At 33.9% G+C, this 23308-nt stretch overlaps 1 long non-coding RNA gene across 2 annotated transcripts; it reads left to right on the top strand.

Annotated features, from left to right (window-relative positions):
- Window positions 1–1452: 1452 nt before the first annotated feature.
- On the top strand, window positions 1453–22937 carry LOC123839395 (uncharacterized). 2 transcript variants are annotated; one of them, XR_006789627.3, is made up of 3 exons: window positions 1453–1871; window positions 18992–19052; window positions 21796–22937. It is a non-coding gene; the product is annotated as an uncharacterized LOC123839395 (long non-coding RNA). The 2 variants fall into 2 exon arrangements; XR_006789628.3 differs by lacking the exon at window positions 21796–22937 and adding an exon at window positions 19572–19680.
- The last annotated feature ends 371 nt before the right edge of the window (window positions 22938–23308 follow it).

The raw sequence follows: 23308 nt of genomic DNA, 5'->3' as shown, positions 1-23308 counted from the left end.
AGGGTATTTTCTCAGGCTATCAGTAGAACACAAAGTCAGAGAAATTCAAAGCTTGAGAGAGGTCAGCATGAGGGAGGTTTTGTTTTGCTGGGTTAGAGGGGACCTCAAAGTGGCCATTTGGACCTAAGATCTATTCCTGGCTGACAGCCAGCAAAAAAATGGGGACATTTTCTTAGAACCATAAAGGAAGTGAATTCTGCTAATAAAAATAAGAAATGAAAAAATTAGGTATCTGCCTTATATTTATTTTTCTTGTCTTATTACCTAAACAGGAGCACTGGTAAAACACTGAATATAATTGGTGGTATGTGGTATCATTGTCTTATTTCTGACTTTAATAGAAATGTTTTTAAGTTTCACCATTCTCTAGCATGCTTTCAATAGGCTTCTGTAAAATAAACTTTGTTAGGTTAAAAAGTTCCTTTCTTTTCCTAGGTTCTTAATAGGGAACTTTCCTTTCTTCTTTGTGGGAAACATTTTATAATTAAGGATTCTTTATTTCTTAAAAGACATAAATTTTAATGTAAAACTCTTTGTACCTACTGTCTGTAAGAAAGTTTAAATCACCAACTAAATTTATTGGTATAATCCTGTTTATATTCCCCCTTTCTTTATAAGTTAATTTTTGGCAATTTATATTTTTCTAGAAAAAAATTATCTATTACATAGATGTTTTCAAATATCTACATGGAATGTTCATGGCAATTTCTTATTTAAACAACAACAGCAACAACAAAAACAAAAAACAAAAAACAAAAAAAATAGTTCTAGGCATTTCTGATTTTAGCTTCTAAATGTAAGGAGATTGGAAATTAGCAATTCTATTATTACAACAAGAAAAAAAGCTGAGCAAACGGAAAATCAATGACTTTTCTGAGGGCCATGAAAGAATTGAGATCACAGGGAAAATCATCACCCTGAGATCTGGAAAGAGGGGTGAATACAAAGAGGCACCACTGAGATCACCTTTGTGGAGTGAAAGCCATTGGAGCCATAACCTGGTAGGAAGGCTTAAATAGTAGTTTTGATGAATTGCTGGAGACTGAGTATGGGTTATCCAGAGAGTGAAAAAATTCTGGAGAATCCAGTCTTAGAAGGTCCCCACACTTTCATGGGTTTTACTTCCAGGAACCCTACTGAGTACTCACTCTGAAGAACCGAAAAGTACCCTGGATCATTGGCAGAGAAGGGGGAAAGTAAACATTTGAAATATGTCCAGTGAGTTTTGCATAACAAAGTCCTTTTCTCTAGTGAAAAAAAGCTATCAGAGTCTTATCTCACCCAGTCTGCAGTAGGGTAATTAGCCAGCAACAGCCAAATCTACCTTTCTGCCTCACCTCAGGAGACGGAAAGAAAGAAAAAGTGAAGGTCACAGCCCAGGGACATAAGCCCACTAAGATTTAATCATAATATTAAATAATCCCCTTCTCTACATCTTACACATTAGCAGGGCTCCTGTGGGATAACAGTTGATCACAACTGAAGAATCAGCAATGCATAAATTCTATTTAAGAAGAAGTTCTTAAGAAAACCCAAAGAACAGGGAAGCTAAAAACCAAGAATATTAGAGGAATTTGAAACTCTTGGAACCTACAGCTTTAGCAACTGTTAATCACAGTCCACCAGATTAACATACAACCTCACAATAAAGGTATCTGTGTGTTTTCTGCTTTTTTGGAACAGGCTGGGAATGAGTTAACTAGGTTGCTCAAATCTTGTATAGGTTATAACTTAATTTTGTCTGCTTGATCTAGAAGATCCTGAGAAAGATGTATATAAACAACTTATATGTCAGTCCTATGACAGATACTCTTGAAAATAGAGTCTGAAGAAAGGACTAAAGAAGAAAGGGTAAAGGAAAGGAAACTGAGGTAAGAAATGTGAACTGAAGCTAACTGATGTGCTACTAAGATGGGTGCTGTTCCATGACAAGCTTCAAATAGAAACAGCTCTATAGATAATGTCCATTCAGTATACAGGATTCTTTTGGAATAATCTTTTTTTTTTTTTTTTTTTTTTAAGAAGCCCATGAGAGCAAGTACATGTTATGGATTGAATTCTGTTCCTCCCAAATTCATATGTTGCCCTAACACCCAGTGTGACTGTATTTAGAGAAAGGCCTTTATGGAGTAATTAAGGTCAAATGAGGTCATAAGGGTGGGGCCCTAAATCTGATAGAATTAGTGTCCTTATAAGAAGAGGAAGAGGCACCAGAGGTGTGTGTACACAGAGGAAAGGCCATGTAAGGACTCAGAGACAAGGCGGATGTCTACACACAGAAGAAGGAGGCCTAAGGACAAACCAAACCTGCTGACACCTTGGTCTTGGACTCTGAGCCTCTGAGTCTGTGAGGAAACAAACTGTTGCTGTTTAAGCCACCTAATCTGTGGTATTCTGTTATGGCAGCCCTAGCAAACTAATATAGTAAAGAAGGGGAATCTTCCAGGCTTTCTTCTGTCTCTTTAATCTATGGGGTCCCAATATTAAAAAATTGCATCACCCCTTGGACAGCAGCCCAGGTTGTCCACCCCATCTTCTTGGTACAGAGCTGCAACCAAGTCTAGAAATGCCATTAAAGCTGGAAAACTCCATGTGTGTAGTTGGTGGGCTGAGATATGCAGGTGGCCAATATTCCCAGGCAAGTGAATATTTGCCACTGTATGTGGCAGTGTGTTATAGGAAGTGAGTCACATTGTAAATCTGAGAATATCCTTAACATATGTGTCCTATATAATAGGGGAAGTGGGGAGGTTAATATCAGAACTCAGAGACCATCTTAACTAGAAGTCTTATAGACATTTTATTCTCATTTCTCTTATCTTAATTTTCATTTCGCTTAAATGACTATATCTCACACTTAGATATACAACAAACCCTTGGGAATTATCTGGTTTAACACTCTCATTTTAAAAATGAGAGAACTCAGGCTCACAAAGGTGATATTACTTGCGTAATTTGTTGACACTAAGGAGTTTGCTTTACCTAATTTGTTTAGCCTTAGAATTTGGTACTTAACCCATTGTAAAATCCAAGGGACTTTTCATTATTTTATGCTTATGGTCTATATCAGTAAAAAATAGCATGAGACGTGGCATAAGAAGCTGTAAAGTTTCAAATGACACACAAGTTGAAGTATCTGCTTTTGTTTTGCAAATATGGTATCTAATAAAACAGAACTTGAACCGAATACGGTGTTCAGCATAAAAGGTAAAGATATGATGTTGACTTCAAAGTTAGCAGATGAAACCAATCACTTCCTTACATTGAACTGTTAAAGGTCAGTTACCAGAGAGAAAAATATTAGTGGAAGCTTACATTTAGTGTAGCACTACTTTAGCTAGCATTGGGTAAACAGGTGAATAAACTTGCCTTAGTGGCTGTCTTTTGTCATTTATTTTTCTGAAAAAGCATATTAAATTGCAATATTTTTAATTGAGAGGAAAGAATATGATTATTTGAAAAATATGGGAATCAGGAAGAATTAAAAAAGATTATAAAGAAAAAAAAAACATTACAAATTGAAACAGGAAAAGTATACCACATTTTTTAAGCACCTAAGTTAACGATATTGTGAGTCTATGATACAATTTTGGAGACCTGATCTTAAAAGCAAAAGTAATCAACAGCATTTAATGTATATTCAGTGTTTGAAAATATAACAGGAGCAAAATGAGAAAATCCACTCAGATTTTGTTCTTTGCTTCTGTTACACATAGAAGCAAAGATTACTGTTTCCTGGTCTGATGCTGAGTGAATAGGTGATAGCGGGCAGTTCATCCAGAATCGTTCATATGTAATCAGTAGACACGATGCCTTATGTGACAGCTCTTCATTTAGCTTAATTTACTGTAACTCACACGTATTAATATCCTAGTAAGCTCCCTGGTGTCCCATTTCTGGCAGTGTGTGTGTCTCATTTTCTCTGTATGGGATTCCCTTGTGAAATATTTGGGAATTCTATCATGGAAAGCATCAGGAAGGGAAGGATGCTGCTTGGAGGAGTAGTTTTTTATATGGTTGACTAAGTAATCTGTTACTCAAAAGGTGATAAAAACATGTAGTTTGGATAAATTGCCTTAACATTTATTGCAAAATTTATAATTACATAAATTGCTGAAAATAATACCATTAAATAAATGTAATAGTATTTGTTTTTCTTGCTGTATTTCATTCTTAGATTTTACAAAGATTTATTAAATTTATACTACGTGTAAACCACAGTGCTATATGTTTATGGATCCAAAACAGATTGTCAGAAATTCCATTTTCACTAGTATTAGTAAATAGATACCTCCCACTAAAAACAACTATGAATGCTTTATAAACTATTTATAGTTTATTTATTTGTTGTCTACTTATGTGTTTATTTACCCTAGGATGGCTCATGTATTCTTGTTGTATGCAATGGATTGTATTCATTTAATATAGTTATTGATGTTTGATCCTCAATTTGTGTCAGATTTCCTCAGTGGGAAACTCTTAAATCTAACTCTTGTGTCTTTGATTTTTTCCCCATCATTCTTTGAATACTTTCTTACTGACAGCAGTAAAAGACATTTCAGGCTTCCTTATTCATTTCCATATCCCAGCTCTGGAATTAGCTTTTTCTCCAAAAAGGCCTCACAATCTTTAATGGAAAAAAGATACTTAAAAGCTGAGATCAGGGTGTTATGTGTGCTTATCACTACCTGTATCATTGCTCCTGGGCTCTCTTAGAGGATAAAAAAAGGAAATTATGACATATATAATATCATTTTCATATCTATCCATTTATTTTTTCTCTCTCTTAAAGACCATGAATTCATACTCATATTTCAAGTTCCCAAAAGCGAGGAATTTTACTCTCATTACTATCAATATGTTTACTCATTTGATCAAGCCTAGAACACACAGAAAATAGTTTCACAGTTGCTAAGTCCTATTACTACAAAAAGGAATTCATATCTGTTTATCGTTCTCTCTTTGTGGAATACATAAACCTTTTTTTCCCCAGTTTTATCAAGAAACAATTGACATCTATCACTGTATAAGTTTAAGGAATACAGCATGATGGTTTGATGTACATATGTTGTGAAATGATGACCACAATAGCATTCAGCTAACATCTGGCTCCTCACATAGATATACAGTAACAGGAAAAGAAAGAAAAAAAAGAAAAAGAAGGGAAAATTTTTCTCTTTGTGTTGAGAACTCTTAGGATCTACTCTCTTAACAACTTTCCCATATATCATACAGCAGTGTTAGCTTTAGTCACCCTGTGTACATTACATTCTAGTATTTATCTATAGCATTCAATTCGTTTTCCTAAAAGCAGACATTCACGTAATCTCTACCCTATCAAGTTTAGAATATTTTTCTCAGGCCCCTTCCTAGTTATTCTCCTCTCGTGCCCCATTACTTTCCTGAATTTTTGTCCTGAATGTACCACAATCTGTTTATACATTCTTCTGTTGGTGGGCATTTGAATCATTTCCATTTTTTGGTTATTTTTGAACAAAACCTCTACAACTATTCTTGTGCAAAACTTTTTGTAAAGACCTATTTTCATTTCTCTCGGTTAAACACCTAGGAGTGGAATTATTTGGATTATACAATAGGTACATATTCAATTTTGTAAGAAACTGCCAAACATTTTTGTAAATTATTGTTCCAATTTACCTTCCCAGATTCAACATATGAGCATTCCAGTTGCCCCACAACCTTGCTTACATTTGATGCTGTCAATCTTTAAAATTTTATCCATTATAACTGATAAGATATGGAATTTCTCTTTATTTTTATCATTTCTGTTTCCATGATTTACTAATAATGCTAATTACTGTTTTATGTATAAGTTGTCCTGCCCTTGGTGGCGCCTGGGTGGCTCAGTCGTTAAGCGTCTGCCTTCGGCTCAGGTCATGGTCCCAGGGTCCTGGGATGGAGCCCCGCATCGGGCTCCCTGCTCCGCGGTGAGCCTGCTTCTCCCTCTCCCACTCCCCCTGCTTGTGTTCCCTCTCTCACTGCGTCTCTCCCTGTCAAATAAATAAATAAAATCTTAAAAAAAAAAAAAAAGTTGTCCTGCCCTTAAAGACCTACATTCTGATGTTTTTTTATGGAGTGTGTCATAAATGTCGATAAAGTCAAGGTTGTTGGCTATGTTTCTCAGATCTTCTATATCTTTCCTGATTTTCTCTCTACATATTCAGTATTATTGATAAAGGTGAGTTGAAATATCCATGTGTAATTATGGATTTATGTATTTCTCCTACCAGTAATATTAGGTTTTGCTCCTCATGTTTTGAAGCTCTCTGGTTAGCTCCTTATACAATCTGTATTCTTATGTCTTTATGGCCATTTCTGCCTTTTTTTTTTTTAAGTATTTTTTTATTTTTTTTTAAAGATTTTATTTATTTATTTGACAGAGAGAGACACAGCAAGAGAGGGAACACAAGCAGGGGGAGTGGGAGAGGGAGAAGCAGGCTTCCCGCGGAGCAGGGAGCCCGATGTGGGGCTTGATCCCAGGACCCTGGGATCATGACCTGAGCCCAAGGCAGATGCTTAACGACTGAGCCACCCAGGCGCCCTCATTTCTGCCTTTTAATTGATGTTTAATTTTGTATGCAGAGATATAATTATTGTTATGTTTGTATTTTGATATACATTATATGTTTGTTTTCAATTTGTTATCTCCATTTTTAAAATTTTTCTATTGTCTCTTTTCTGTTCTATTTTGGACTATTTTAATACTTCAGGGAATTATTTTTTAATGTATCCATTGACTATGTGGTTATATTTCTCTGTTCATTTTTAATGATTTCTCTACATATTATAATATACATACCTTACATTTCATGGCCGATTTGGAATTGGTGTTTTGCTACTTTACATAAAATGTAGGAAACCTTATAATTGTACAGGTCACTTTCCCCTTTTATGTTATTGTTGCCATATGTATCATATCCACATATATTGAAAATCCCATGAAATAATGTTATAAGTTTTTCTTCAGTGGTCATAGAGTCATATGTATTTTAAAAAACCTAGAAGAAAAATATTGTTACATACACCCAGATATTTACCATTCCTCTTATTTTTCTTTCATTCCTGAAATTCTGTGTTTCCTGCTAGTATCATTTTCCTTAAACCTGAGGAACTTTATCATTTGCTTTACAGAAGATTTTTTGGAAAGAAATTCTCTTAATTATCCTTCATTTTAGGGTGACTTCATTTCACCATCATTTCTGAATAACATTTTTATGGTATGAAATATTAGACTAATAATTTTTTTAATACTTTAAATATATCATTCCATTGTCTTCTGGCTGGTATGGTTTCTGATGAGAAATCCACAGTCATTTGAAACAGTATGAACCTCTAACATGCCATTTTTTCTGATTGCTTCTAATACTTTTTCTTTATTTTTGGTTTTGACATACCTGAGCATTGTCTTCCTTAAGTTTATTCTATTTAGGTTTGGTGAGTTTGTTACATTTGTAAGTATATGCCTTTTGCTACATTTGGACAGTTTTTGGTCACCATTTCAAATATGTTTTCTGCACAAATCTCTCCTTCTGAGACAAATGCTATAGCATTTGATATTGTCTCCCAAGTTTCTAAGGCTTTATTATTTGATTTTTCAATTATTTTTGTTCTTGAGATTTCATAATTTTTATTGATCTACTTTTAAGTGAGTGAACTTTGTCCTCGGTCATCCTGATCCTATCAAGTGAATATCTTTTAATGGCACATTTTGTATTTTTTAGTACTAATTTTTCATTTTTTAATACAGCTTTTATTTATCTGAGTACTTCTACCTTTCTATTTCAAAGCATTTATCTTTATGTCAGGGAACACGGTTATAAGAGGTGCTTTAAATTCATTGACTGATAGTTCCAACATTCGGGCCATCTTGAAATTGACATCAATTATTTTTTCCCTTTGCAATTTGTCATAGTTTCCTAGTTATTTGCAGGCCAGGTAACTTTGGATTTATCTTGAAAAATTAAAGATTATGTTTGAGTTTATTGCTCCTATTGTCTTGTGGAGAGTGTTGATTTTTGTTTGTTTTAGTAGACAATCAACTTGATTAGGTACAGACCTCAAATCTATGTCACCTTCTGTGGCCAGTGGTTCTAATGTCAGTTCAGTTTTCAGAGGCTCTCTTAATGTCTCAGTTCTAATCTGGCCCATATGCCTCTGAAGGGTTAGAGTCTGGGATTTAGGCTGTAGTTAATTTTCTCATTTAGTTCTCAGCTCGTTGTGTTGTTTTGGTTTGATCTTGTGCATATCTAGTTGAAAAAGAGTCTGGGACTTTTACCAGTTTATACACAGAATTAGCATATCCTTTTTTCCAGATCATATCTCTGGAATTTTTCTCATACTATCCAGTTCTCAGGAAACGTTTCTTTTGGTTCTCTAGCTAGAAAAATAAGGTTTCTCTCCAAAACTTATTTTCCTGCTGCTACTTAGGTCTTTCCACACTCTTGGTCACTCTTATGACAAAGTAGCAAGAGAAGAGAAAGAAAAAAAAATGACAGGGATTCCCCTTAAGTATTTGGACCACAAGTTCTGCTTTTCCTAATTTCTCTGGCCAGAAAAGTGAATTTTCTCTCAAGATGGCTCCATCACTGGTATAGCTATACAGTTCCATGTCCAAATGCTACCCACAGAGCAGAAAGATGGGAAAAATGGAAAAGCCCCCACAATTTTCAGTTCTTTATTTTCTTTGATCACCTTTGCTAAGATTTATATATATATGTGTGTATATATATACATATATATGAATAATATATATAGAAATGATATATATAAATGGAAATAATATATAAATAGAAATATATATTACAGATATTTTCAATAACTTTTATTTTTTGTTAGCTTTTAAAAATTTTCATGGAGGTTTTTCTTCAAAATGTTCTGCGCTCACTTTTGTTATTGTATAAGCAATGTTTTATGCATCCTTAAAATATTAATGTGGTCTATTTCATTATTTTAAAATATTTAATTTTCTTTATCATTTTTCTGTGATTCATGGTTTATTCAGTTGTATGTTGTTTAATTTCCATATTTGAAACATTTTCAATATATTATGGTTATGGTTTTTTAACTATTTTTATCATTTTGAAAATAGTACATTTGTATTTTTTATGATTATATATTTCTTTACGTTCTTGAACAGACTTATAATTGCTTTAAGCCAAAATAAGTCAATCAGAGAAAGACATGTATCATATGATCTCACTGATATGAGGAATTCTTAATCTCAGGAAACAAACTGAGGGTTGTTGGAGTGGTGGCGGGTGGGAGGGATGGGGTGGCTGGGTGATAGACATTGGGGAGGGTATGTGCTATGGTCCGTGCAGTGAATTGTATAAGACGGATGAATCACAGACCTGTACCTCTGAAACAAATAATACATTATATGTTAAAAAAAGAAAAAGAAGAAGAGCGCAGGAAGGGAAAAATGAAGGGGGGGAAATTGGAGGGGGAGATGAACCATGAGAGACTATGGACTCTGAGAAACAAACTGAGCGTTCTAGAGGGGAGGGGGTGGGGGGATGGGTTAGCCTGGTGATGGGTATTAAAGAGGGTGCATACTGAATGGAGCACTGGGTGTTATACGCCAACAATGAATCATCGTACCCTACATAAAAAACTAATGATGGTGATTAACATAACATAATAAAATAAAAAAATAAATAAACCCATTGTTAAATTTCACATTTGAGTCAGCTCTATGTTGGTTTCTACTGGCTGCTTTTTCTATTGAAATTCTCATGTATATTTGCATGTCTAGTTATTTTGAGTGATTATTGGGCATTTTAAATAGTATGTTGTAGGATCTCTGTATTTTATCTTCTTTGGAAGTGTATTATTTTTGACCTGCTATGCAGTTAACTTGGCCGAATGAAAGCTCAATTCTCACTTGAAAGAAGGTGAAACCTCTGCTCAGTTTTTAGCCTTCCATCTATGTCACCTCATCTTGAAATCTTCCTTAAGTATGCACAGATTAGGGGTCGGATAGGATTTTGGTGACATTAATATGCAACTTTTATGACTTCTCCTGTTGCTATCTCCTTCCTGGGATTTCTTCCTTCATTTTCCATGCATTTAAGGAACCCTAAATTGTATCCTCTGTTTCCTTAAAGACTGTGCCTTTCTACTTGAGTTTTAGCTGCCCTGCACTGTAGGAACTGGAGCATACACTTAGGAAAAAAATGTATAAATCCAAGTCCCATTCACTATACTGCCATTCTTTCAAGGGTCAGGCTCCCTTATTTCTCTATGAATTTGGTTACTCTTCAGTGTTTCAAAATAGTTATTTTTTATATTTTGTGCAGAATTTATAATTGTTATCTGCAAAAGACTCAGTTTGAGGGTAGAAACTGTCATTACTGAAATCTACACTATTCCACAAGTATATGGAAGGTGTTTTATATAGTGTTTGTGAGGTAAATATGGCATATATACACAAGTATATTTATGTTAATTTTATTAATTAAATCTTTACCATAATTTTTATTTTTGTTTTTCTTTTGGATGAAGAGATTCTTAAATTTCCTAGTATGATTTTTTCCCCTAAAGTTCTCTTTGCATTTGTAATTTTAATTTTTCTTTTTTTTTAAGATTTTATTTATTTATTTGACAGAGAGAGACACAGCAAGAGAGGGAACACAAGCAGGGGGAGTGGGAGAGGGAGAAGCAGGCTTCCCCCTGAGCAGGGAGCCCGATGTGGGGCTTGATCCCAGGACCCTGGGATCATGACCTGAACCGAAGGCAGACGCTTAACAACTGAGCCACCAAGGTGCCCCTGTAATTTTTCTTTCTCTTTCTCTTTTTTTCATTATACAATTTATTGCTATGTTATTCAGGTAATAAAGGTTCATAATTGTTACACTTGTTCTAATGTAATATGACATTCTTTTTCCTTCTCATTATATTCTTCTTGAAATATACCTTTGCATCATTTAATCTATTACATGATTTACCATTGCTCATTATTTTTACTTACCTTTTTTGAGAATGTATTACTTCTTGAGGACAAATACTTTTAAGACGTTGATAGACAGGATCCCATTTTCTAAACTTACATGAATTGTATGATGCTGGTAATCTATTGCTTAACTACTGGCTAAAAATACACTAACAGAAGTGAATTTTGTATAAGAGCAGGTAATGTAAATTATTTGCTTGAAAAATTTAAGTGTGTCAAAATATTAGTTGTCTTTAGTTATCAAATGTGTTGAGGTCAAGTCAATGTATAATATTTTCTTCACACTTCCACTAGTAAGTTTATGCTATAAGGATTCCATTATTACACTGCACATTATAATAAAACCTTTATTTGTTTCACATATTGGTCTGTGTCTAACTTTACATGAGTCATTTTCTTTAATGTAATTTTTAAACAAATAGGCAGGAATACAGATTCTTTGTAGCCATTTATAGTTCACCAATTTTATAATCAAAGTGGCAAATAAACATTTGCTTCACTCTTGAATATTCAGCATATTTTAGTCTAAACAAGTTATAAGAAACTAAATTATATACAAATTTGAATTCCAAAATTGTGAAGAAACTCTTAATGTGATTTACTTAAATTTTTAAGTGTATTATAATTTAATATTCTTTGACACATTTTTCCTGAATTAATTTTTAATATCCTGTGATGAATTAGAATTTTAAAACCATAGCTGATACTAAATTGATTAAATATTAAAACAGACAACACCAACTTAATAGTTTTAATATATAATCTTTTTTTCTGTATAAGAAGTGATGAAATATAGTGAAATAAATATTTTAGTTAAGATATGATTTCTTTCAGAGTACTTGTATTTATAAAATTAACATTAAATTCTTTGAAAAAAATGAAGCCTTTTTTAGATTTGTATATTTATTTTGAATTAGCAATTAAGTAAGGATATGCTATTTTTTTTAATTTGCAAAATACAGATCTCGAACAATAATAAACAGATGATATGAGTAATTTTAGATTAATTAAAATAGATTAGTTTGTCCATAGACCTCTGGTATTCAGCATTATCATAATTATTAGACAGTTATGTCCATTCACAGGGAGCACACCACTATGTTTGAGTCTAATAGCTAATCAAACAAAAATCAGACTTTATCCTCATAACAGAGAATTAGTAAAAAAGGAAGAAAGAAAGCGTGGCCATAAACAGTAAGAAAAGTAAAAAAAAGTCTGGAAAGTGTTCTAAAGTATTCACATAATAAGTAAATTTCATTAGATGAAAGAGATAAACTTTGCTTGGTATTGAAACATAATGGATCAATTTTTAAAGTTAGAACACCCAAATCCTAGATCTGTGTCTGCCACCTACTCAGAATGTGTTCTCGGAACAATCCACTTAAATATTTGAGTTCAATAGGTAAAATAAGAATAATAATACCTTTTCTCTCTTCCTCACAGAGTTGTTTTAAGAATCAAATCAAATAGTTTTATACTGAAAAGCACTTTCTTTTTTTTTAAATATTTTATTTATTTATTTGACAGAGAGAGACACAGCGAGAGAGAGAACACAAGCAGGGGGAGTGGGAGAGGGAGAAGCGGGCTTCCTGTGGAGTGGGGAGCCCTATGCGATGCGGGGCTTGATCCCAGGGATCATGACCTGAGCCGAAGGCAGACGCTTAACAACTGAGCCACCCAGGCGCCCCTTAAAAGTACTTTCTAAACTTGCCAAGCAATATATAAAAAAAGTTTTTATTTGTAGATATAGTCAATTTTACATATTCCTTTAAATTCCATTCTTTTATTAAGTGACTTGATATTTTTTACTCTATTTTCCTTTGTCTGAATTCTATAAGAATATGGAAGAATATTCAAAGTCTTGCCATATTGCAGAGTTTTATAATAAAACAAATATGAGGTAAGAATGGAATAATCAAAGAGGAAGCAAGCAAAACCAACAGTCCTCTTAGACTACAAGGTTCTGATCTTGATCAATCAATAAAAACTTTATTATATACTATGTACTTACGAAAAAAACTTGTAAATTGAAAACATAGTCATAATATTTTGCTATTTCTCATTCTAAATGTGGCTTATTCTTTAATCTTTTCAATCTGGTCTAGGGTTTGACCAACATAACGTAGAAATCACATTGTGTGAATCACCCAGCCTATTTCTCAAGAGGTCCTGCAGCTTCCACTTTCAACCTTTTAAAATGTTGCCTAATGGTTTCCATGTAAAATACGGCATTCTAGCCTAGAGGAGAGTTGGAGACCATGTGGAGGAAAAAGGAGCCAGATCCAAATTCCAAATTAGTTGGTGAAGTTATCTTGAACATTCCATCCTGGCTGTCCCTAAAGTGACAGCAAATCCAACAGAGGAATTATATAGCCAGCTCTCAGATTTGTGAGGAATAATAAATTATTAATCTTTTAAGCCACTAAATTTTAAGGTGTTCTTTTACACTATAGATAACCACTAAAATTTTCAAGGAGGAGGTAATATCTTGGCAAAATCTTACTATTTTCACCAATCTGTAGTCTTGGCCACAGTCTGACTAATGCAAAATCTTTTTGTATACTAAAATAAAACTTTGACAGTGCTCAGTTCATTGTTGGTTCTCAGTTAAGTGAGGCAAATTAGTAAAGACTGAATAATAATCAGCAGTAGTTGTCTAATTCTGTGTATATATTTTCAGCTTGAGTCCTGCTGATAAAATAACTATTTCTATTTCCCCCTTCAAGAGGAATAAGGGTCATTGTAGGCATATAGATTTTGTGCCCAGCAAAGGATTTTTGCTTTGTGTTCCCTCCTATGTAGTACTCTGGTCTCAATCCTGTTAGAGATTATATTCCACCTATTCTTTACTAAACTTCTCAGTGCAGCCAAAGCATGCCTTAGACTAGTGTTTAATTATTATGTTGGTTTTATATCATCACAGATGTTTAGGATAAGGGGAATCTGTATTGAATAAGAAATAATACTTTAAATTGGGGGAATTTAAAAAAAAATCTGCACTTACAGTTTTATTGGTATTGCTGTTATATTTAGATTTGATATTTTATTATAGTAATCACTATTACTTTATAACAATGATATAAGATCATAGGAAAATGTATGGTTTTTTTGAACGGAAATATCTTAGAATGGTGTTAGGAGGTAAAATTCTCAAGAAATAACTCTCTGGGGCGCCTGGGTGGCTCAGATGGTTAAGCGTCTGCCTTCGGCTCAGGTCATGATCCCAGGGTCCTGGGATCGAGTCCCGCATCAGGCTCTCTGCTCCTTGGGAGCCTGCTTCTCCCTCTGCCTCTCTCTCTCTCTGTCTCTCATGAATAAATGAATAAAATCTTTAAAAAAAAAAAAAAAAGAAAGAAGTCTCTGGGTCAGTTTTGATAGTAAGTGCTAAGAAGAAGTAAACATAATTGCAATATCCTCTGAATAAGTAGGTCCATTTCTTTTTTGCTAAATATTCATTTCTTAAAGATTAAGTAAATTATCTGTGTATTCTAATGTAAGGTTCCAAATTTGCCCATTTGCTAAGATTTAAATTTGTAACCTTTCTAATGATATTTGGGAATGAATGATGGCTCTTGAGAGAAGTTATCATGCTACTCTGAAAATTAAGTGCAAATTTGGAGAAGAGAAAAAGATACATACTGAAATAAGAATGCTATGCTTTGCTTGCCTCAGCACTTTTTCCTCTTTCATTTTCATGTCAACAACTATAATTTACCAGTTAGAGCATCACAATCAGATGATGTCTGTCATTCAAGTCATACGTATGAGATACAGTATGAGAAAAATCTTAGCTTCTTCATCTTTGAAATTTAATATATTCTTCAAGAAAGATTTTATTTTTTAGATTTTAATTTTAAGTAATCTCTACACCCAATGTGGGGCTTGAACTCACAACCCCGAGATCAAGAGTCCTATGCTCTACTGACTGAGACAGCCGGGTGCCCCAAGAAGGATTTTTTTTAACTACTTTTACAATAACAAATTCTTTTGGGTTTCTGGATCCAGTTCCAGGACACTATCTACCCAGAGATCACATTAGATTCCACAGGTTAAGAATTTAGTCTTTCTCTTTCTCTTCTGGCCCCTCCCCACAACACACACACCTCAGATATCAACTGCAAGCTGCGGTTCTTACCTGTGTTTCTGGTCAACTGGCTATAAATCATAGGTTCCCATGACCCACTCCTCAGGTTTGATTTATTTGTTAGAGCAGTTCTAACTCTATAACTTAGAGAAACATTTTACTTACTATGTTACTGGTTTATTATAAAAGGAAATAACTCAGGCACAGCCAGATGGAAGAGATGCATAGGGCAGAGTAGGGGGAAAGGGCACTGAGCTTCCCTGTCCTGTCCATGTACGTCACTTTCCCAGCACCTCCATTTGTTCACCAACCTGGAAGCTTCTCTGAACAGTCTCCTTTTGAGTGTTTATGAAGGCTTCATTACATAGGCATGATCAACTAAATTATAGGCCATTGGCAATTGATTCAATCTCCAGGCCTCCTTTCCCACCCCAGAGGTTGAAGATGAGACTGAAAGTTCCAACCTTTTAATAAGCATGGTTGGTTCTTCTGGCAACCAGCCCCCATCCATAGGTCATTAATATAACAGAAAGATACCATTACTGTGCTTATCACTAGGAAATTCAAAGACTTTTAGGAGCTCTGTGCCAGAAATGGGTACAAAGACTAAATATATATTTCTTATTGTAAATCATGATACCATATAAACATGTCTTTCCAGTGCTTCTTTTAAATGGTTACAGTAAGATAGATTGGCTTGGTTGGTAATTAATTAATTTTCGATGCAAAGTGACCAAATTTTTTTTTTCAAAGTGACCAAATTTAAACAAGTTTCAAAGTGCCTCAATTTGAGTTTTATAGCATCCATACTCTAATTTTTAAACAATAATTTGAAAGAATAATGCCTTCCATTTGTTAAAAGAAAAAATGCATTATGCAAATATAAATTTAAATAGATATAAACATTATTAAATGTCCATGTAAATATGGATGAAACAGTTCACTTGATCAGAAGCATTAGTAGAAATTCAGCTGTCTAGTGTTGAGTGGATAATGAAACCAGGAAGAATGTCCAGATGGGTTAATTGCACTAAAATCTTAATAAAGTAACTTAATTTCTTGTTTTTTAGAATTTTTTTAAAGATTTACTTATTTATTTTTGAGAGAGAGAGAAAGAGAGAGAGAGAGTGCACACGCACCAGTAGGGGGAGGGGCAAAGGAAGAGGTTAGAGAAGCAGACTCTCCACTGAGCGTGGAGTCCAACACAGGGCTGGAACTCGGGGCCCTGAGATGATGACCTGAGCCAAAACCAAGAGTCAGTTGTTTAACTGACTGAGCCACCTAGGCACCCCAAAGTAATTTAGTTTCTAACAAAAGTTGGAACTGGACACTAATGTTGATCCCTGGCTTTAATGTCATTTCAAAACCAAATACTTCTGAACATTTCCATGCCGTATTACTGAATATACTGCTGATAGGTTCCTCCCCCACTGATCTTTTTATTATTTCAGTAGCCTTGCCTTCTCCACAATGTCATATAGTTGGAATCATACAGTACATAGTCTTTGGCTTCTTCCACTCAGTAATATGCACTTAAGTTTCCTTCATGTCTTTTCATGGTTAAATAGCTCTCTCTCTTCTCTGTTTTTTTTTTTTTTTTAGCATTGAATAATATTCCATTGTCTGGAGGTACGACAATTTATGTATCCATTCACTTTCGGAAGGACATCTTGGTTGCTTCCAAGTTTTAACAATTACAAACAAAACTGCTATAAACAGCAGTGTGCAGGGTTTTGTGTGGATATGTTTTCAAGGCTTTGGGTAATACCAAGGAGTGCAGTTGCTAGATTGTATGGTAAGAGTATGTTTAGTTTTGTAAGATACAGCCAAACTGTCTTCCAAAGTGATTGTAATATTTCGCATTCCCACCAATAATGAGTGGGTTTCTGTTGCACCACATCCCTGTCAGTGTTTGATGTTGCCAGCATTTTGGATATTGGCTTTTCTAATAGGCTTGTACTGGTATCTCATTGCTATTTTAATTTGCATTTCCCTGATGACATATGATTTGGAATATCTTTTCATCTGCTTATTTTCCATCTGCATATCTTCTTTGGTGAGGTATCTGTTAAGGTCTTTGGCCTACTTTTTAACTGGTTTGTTTGTTTTCTTATTGAATTTTAAGAATTCTTTGTATGTTTTGGATAACAGTCCTTTAATGGCTGTGTCTTTTACAAATATTTCTCCCAATCTGTGGTTTGTCTTCTCATTCTCTTGACAGGATCTTACAGAGAGCAGAAGTTTTTGATGTCAGTGAAGTCCCATTTATCAGCGATTTCTAAAATGTTGTTACTATATCCAGGGTCACCTACATTTCCCTTATGTTATCTTCTAGGAGTGTTATGGTTTTGTATTTTACATTTAAGCCTATGACCTATTTTTAGTTCATTTTTGAAAGGTGTAAGGTTTCTGTCTAGCTTTATTTTTTTCCCTGGGAATGTCCAGTTGTTTCAGCACCAATGGTTGGAGAGACGATCTTGACTCCATTGTATTGCCTTTGTTCATTTTTCAAAAATCAGTTGATTGTATTTATGTGGGTCTATTTCTGGTCTCTGGATTTTATTTCATTGATATTTGTCTATTCTTTAGCCAATGCCACACTGTCCTGATTACTGTATCTTTATAATAAGTCATGAAGTCATGTACTATCTGTTTTCCAACTTTGTTCTTCTTTTTCAATATTGTGTTGGCTCTTCTTGGTGTTTTCTGCCTCCATATAAACATAGTATATCTTTTCATGTTTGTCTTAGGACAGATTCTCTTTTGTTAACTACTCAAAAAAAAATCTGACTTTAACATATCAAAATTTTCCCTTACTTACCTATAGTACACATTCTGAATACTTAATAGTACTCTTTTTAAACCTTGAGTTTTTGTGCAGTTTTTCACTATTTCTTCATTTGTTTTGATCTAATTCAGGAGACTCCACTTCCACGTGAATACAGTTTTAAAGAAGGACTTGTCATCTTTTCTGACTCTCTCTCTCTGTTCTTTCTTTCCCTCACAGCCCCTCATATCTTATTCTTTGAGAGTAAGACCCTAATGAAAAAATCTTTCATACTTTTTAATGATATCAAAGTGTTGTAAAGATCATAAACACATGAGAAAGAGAGGAAGAAAAAAATAGCTGCAGTTATTAAACATTAAAGAATAAAAGGAAGTATTTACTTTTATTTCAAAATTCCAAGTAACTCTTTTGTATTTCCCCAGAATTCTAGTCACTGTATTGAAATGTGGAAAATGCAACTGTTGAAAAATTCATAATCTATTTTAGCTTTCAGACCAGTTGCTGTTAGGTTAATTCTGTCAACATGAAGACCTTTATTAAAATAAAACTATATTTCTTGAAGTAAACTTATTTTTAGAATAGAAATTCTAAATTATCAAATTGTATTTATGGTGTAAATTGACTTAGAAAAAAATGAATTAGATCCATAAACTAGTTTCCATAAGATCACTGTAGTAAATTTTGCTTCTATATTTTCATAATTAAAATTTGCTGTATAACTACTACAGACAACAGTCAGTGAATCTCAGCTTAATCAAACTAGAGGTTGGCAGTTCTTTATCTGGGGGATCATATTTAGAAATTTATTTGCCTTATGAACTGACAGGGTAAAGTTGATTGGCCTCCAGGCGTGGGATCTTGGGTCAGGCCATTGATAAAGTTCAGTGGCTAAGAAAGAGGTCAGTGATTACTATTTATAATTTGTTTTGTGATAATTTTATCATGCACATGTACTCAGAGGCCATGGGTTGCAGTTCATAAATTGAAACAAATGAATAAAAATATGTAAAACTAATTCTGTCAATTTTCAAAGACTAAGATATTTGTTATAGTCATTTAAATTAGTATGACTTTATGCATTAACTAGAAAGTACAGATGGACAATAACAAAATATCATCCTGTGTGTGCCCCTTTATGAATTTTCAGATATGAATATTTATAAAAATGATATTGATGAAGAATTACAAGTCAATACAAAATATAAAGGGTAAGTCTTTTCATGTAAATTTGTTTCACAATTCTTCACGGCTATTTCTTTTTGTTCCTTAATGATCAAGAATTTGATCAATTATTTTATCTCTTTTATATGCATAATAAAATGTTCTATCTAAAATACATCTTATATATTAGTTCCTAGATTTGTCATTGGCAAGTATTCTCTTACTGTTTATCAAATCTCTTTATTGGTAAATTCTGCCAAGACTTTTTTGGAGCCAAATGTTTTATTCTGCTTGACTGACATAAACAAAATCTATATTGAATTTCCTGTGGTATTCCTAACAAGTTTCGTTTTAGGAACATTTTTAATATCTTGAAAAACATAGTATATAGATCCAGTTTAAAATAATATTTTACCAAAAAACAACTAAGATTTTGTCTGCATACATAGTCATTAATTAAAGCTCTTGTAAATATTATAAAATAAGAGATTAAATTAATTCTGAAAATGCTTTTTTTTCATTTGTCTTCTCTCTTTCTTGATTTTCATGGGACTCGGTATTGATAGGGAAAAGAGGGTCAGTTCAAATGATGATGACTGCATAACCTCTATCTAATCAAAATGGGAACCCAAGGAGGCTGGAGAGCAGAAGGGTAGCTATTTCTAATGTGACTCGACTATGCAGAGGACATAGTAAGGAAAATTTTCCTTGGAATTTTGTTTTTGAAAAGCTGAAAGTAGTTAGCAGCACACAGCAAATAACATACAAGCTTCAAGGTATATATGTGGCAACATAGGTCAATATTTGATTTTGAGTCTTGGACAGATAGGACATCCATTACTGGGGATCACTCATTGCCATGTTCCTTATATTTTCATAAAGATAGGGCTTTACCTGGCCTAAATAAGTGTGATGTGTTTAAATGGCTAATTTTTTTTAAAGGCAACCTTATTTTTTTTTTTTAATTTATTTACTTATATTAGAGAGAGAGAGAGAGAAAGAGACAGAACATGAGTGGGAGGGGCAGGTCTCAAGCAGACACTCTGCTGAGCTCACAGCCCAACAGGGGCCTTGATCTCAGGACGCTGAGATCAGGACCCTGAAATCACAACCTGAGCCAAAACCAAGAGTAGGTTGCTTCACCAACTGTGCCACCCAGGACCCCCCAAACAGGGCAACTTTAAAAGATGCCTGTTAAAATGTTTAATTATCATGTAGAAGATGATCACATGATTGGGGATGGGGTATTAATGCCTCTCTTAGATTAAAACATAAACTCAACTTAGAAATGACTTACTGGTTAAGTGACTGTTACTAGAGAAAGTGATATTCTGAGGAAATGAGGGGATCACATTTAATCACATAAGGTGATCAGTTTTATTTGGCGTAAAGATCCACAGTGAGATAGATTGCTATGTACACAAATCAAACTTTGTGTGATCACTGTTAGTGGGGAGGTTGAATCACCTTGTAGTTAAAAATAAGGGCATTGGAATTGGACTATGTCTATTCCAAATTTGGCTATGGCTCATTCTAGCTCAGTACTAACTATGAGGAAGTTCCTTAAATTCTCTAAACCCCAATTTCTTCATGTATAGGTTTGAACTAATAATGGAGTTGGTGTGAGGATTAAAACTGATTGTGTGTATAAAGCTCTTAGAACAGTGGCTGGCATATGTAACTGTCCAATAGATGTTAGTATGGTGAAATTTAACATGCTATAGGACAGAATGTTTCTATGCTCACTGTATAGAGATATTTTACAGATATTAGTTGGAAATTACTGTTGGTTTTATCTCCAAACATAAGTTCTCCCTCAAGAGGAAGCAGTATTTCCCATGGACCAGAGGAGTAACTAAATCTGTAAAGTGATCAAGCAGCCCGTAAGTTACGTTGTGGTGGCAGCTGCTAGATTTACTTGCCACACTTTCATAAATGTGTAAGACAATGAGCCCAAATGAAAATACAAAGCTTATTACTCATGTAGCAGTTTATAGACTCACACAGAGACATGTGATTGAACCCTAAAATGAGGGCAAGGTAGACCTTCATACAACTGACACTAGGAATAGGGATGAGAAATGGTTTTGTGAAAATCTCCCATAAGATACAGATGAGAAACTGTAGGCAACAGTGGTTTATCAGGATGTCTGCCCTTGAAGGCCATTCCACCAAAACTGTGGCCAAGCATTGTCTATGTGGTCTATGTGGTGACATGCAAAGTGTCCAGGATACCACAGTAAACCTACGACCCTACAATGCCAATTAGATTAAAAAGAGGACCAAAAGCTGGGGGATATTATTGACCTGGTCCAACTTCTTTGAGTTTCCCAAGTTAGATGTCCACTATAATAAACACAATATTATGGTGACAGTGCTAAGAGATGGTATTTCCAGAGTGCTAAGTGATTGATGAGAGTTTTTACATGGACTTTGTTAATTCATATGCATCATAGTCTCTCCTTTTCAAGGGCTGTTATGGTACAAAATCCAGGCAAGAACCAAGGTGTGGTAGAGGGGAAAAATCATAGAGTCAATAGCTTACACAAGCTGTTGTTCAGAGTCTTAGGGAAAAACACATTGTTAGGTTTTCTCCAGATGTTGTGATTCTTTACACCATTTTTTTTTTATTGGAAAAAGTTTATAATTGAAGATTAAGATTGCATCAGGACTCCTTTTATAATAGGTCTTGAGTTAGGACAGTTTTGATACAACACAATTTATCAGAGAATCTTAGTGATAAATAATGCAATTTTACTCAGCATGGTCCCCCTGCATCTTTTTCCCTAGGACCTGAGATTACAGGAGTACATGGGGATTTAGAGGAAATTTTCACTGGGAGCATGAATACAGCAGAAGGAGATACCTCAAAAATGGCAAAAAGTCTCGGTAGGATTGAATGTCTTTCCTTCTCCTCCTCAAAACACACATTCCATGAATACTAAACACTTCAGTTTTCTGATGTGCACACTATCATGTGCCTTTGGGTATGCTACTCTTTCTGCTCAGAATGAACCTCTCTCCAAACCCTATAAATTTGATGAATGCTTACTTATCATTTAGAATTATCTTAAATTCATAAATACGTTCTTCCCTACTTTCTCATCAGATAACCCTCACTCTCCTGTGCCTTGTATATATTTCTGTTATTATGTTTCCTCACTAAACTGTTTTATTTCTTTTACATATTTATTTGTGTTTATTAACCATATCATCTTTGAGCTCCAGTTCATGATTCCTGGTTTTGCATCCATGGTATAGAATTCTTTAAGTTTTTGTTCCACTGAATTGAATTGAATTGAATTAAATTTATTGGTTGTGTATTTTTCTATGAAACCATCTACACTCTTCCTTCATTTTCCTTCTGACCAATGGCAGGTATTTGAGAGATGGACAGGTTTAAGGGCACAGTCTTTTGAAATGGAGCAGAACAATGTTAAATGAGCCACAAAGAGATCAATTCCTACAATTAGACCACAGAAGCCTAATACTCAGAACAACAAGCTCACCATCTTGAGGGCTGTAATGAAGCTAGAAATACATATTCTCTTTCTTTGCTGTGGTTTGGCCTGTAAGAGATCTATATTTCCAGACTTTTAGAAAACAGAAGCTATTAAAATATAGTAAATGTTTACTGGTAAAGTTATTCACCTATTTAATGGAGAAGGTAAAACTAATATGAGTGAAATGTATTTTAAAGTCATAAAACAATTCAAAAATTTAAGGAACTAGAGTAAGATTGAAAATAATTAAAAATGTAAACTACTTCAAGGGAATTTCATAATATCTATATTTTTTCAATTTCATAGTAGAATCTTTTATTTTAAAATGTTTATAAGTTCATACTATTCTATAATTTGAATTCGTAATAAATTGTCCTAAAAAGTCAGATGAATAAAGGTTATGGACTTTCTTTGTTCTATGAGATGCTTTCAAGGAAATATAATTATTTATTTATTTATCTATCTATTTATTTATTTATTTATTCATCAAGAAAGTAAACAATTATCTCATAATAGGGGCTTGGTGGAATTAAGATTTTGTGTTATATATTTTTCTTAATATTTGCCACTATAGAAAAAAATCAAAGATGGAGTTTTTCATTTGGTCTAGGTAGTTTTTTCTCTAGTGGATCAAGTTTTGGCTCAAGATAAATAGCCCGATGGATATTGTAATGTTCCACGAATGTTTTCTGAACTTGTCAGATAATAACAATCACCAGGGATACTTGTTAATGAATGCAGATTATCAGTTAAATTTGACGAGTATGTGTTGGACTTCATGAATCTGCTTCTTTTAATGT

This window comes from Mirounga angustirostris, unplaced genomic scaffold, assembly GCF_029215605.1.
Source record: "Mirounga angustirostris isolate CCGP_5_RB_7025 unplaced genomic scaffold, mMirAng1.0.hap1 SCAF_3, whole genome shotgun sequence".
Classification (NCBI taxonomy): Eukaryota; Metazoa; Chordata; class Mammalia; order Carnivora; family Phocidae; genus Mirounga; species Mirounga angustirostris.
The sequence above is the reverse complement of the archived record's forward strand: the minus strand, read 5'-3'. Positions and strand labels throughout refer to the sequence as shown.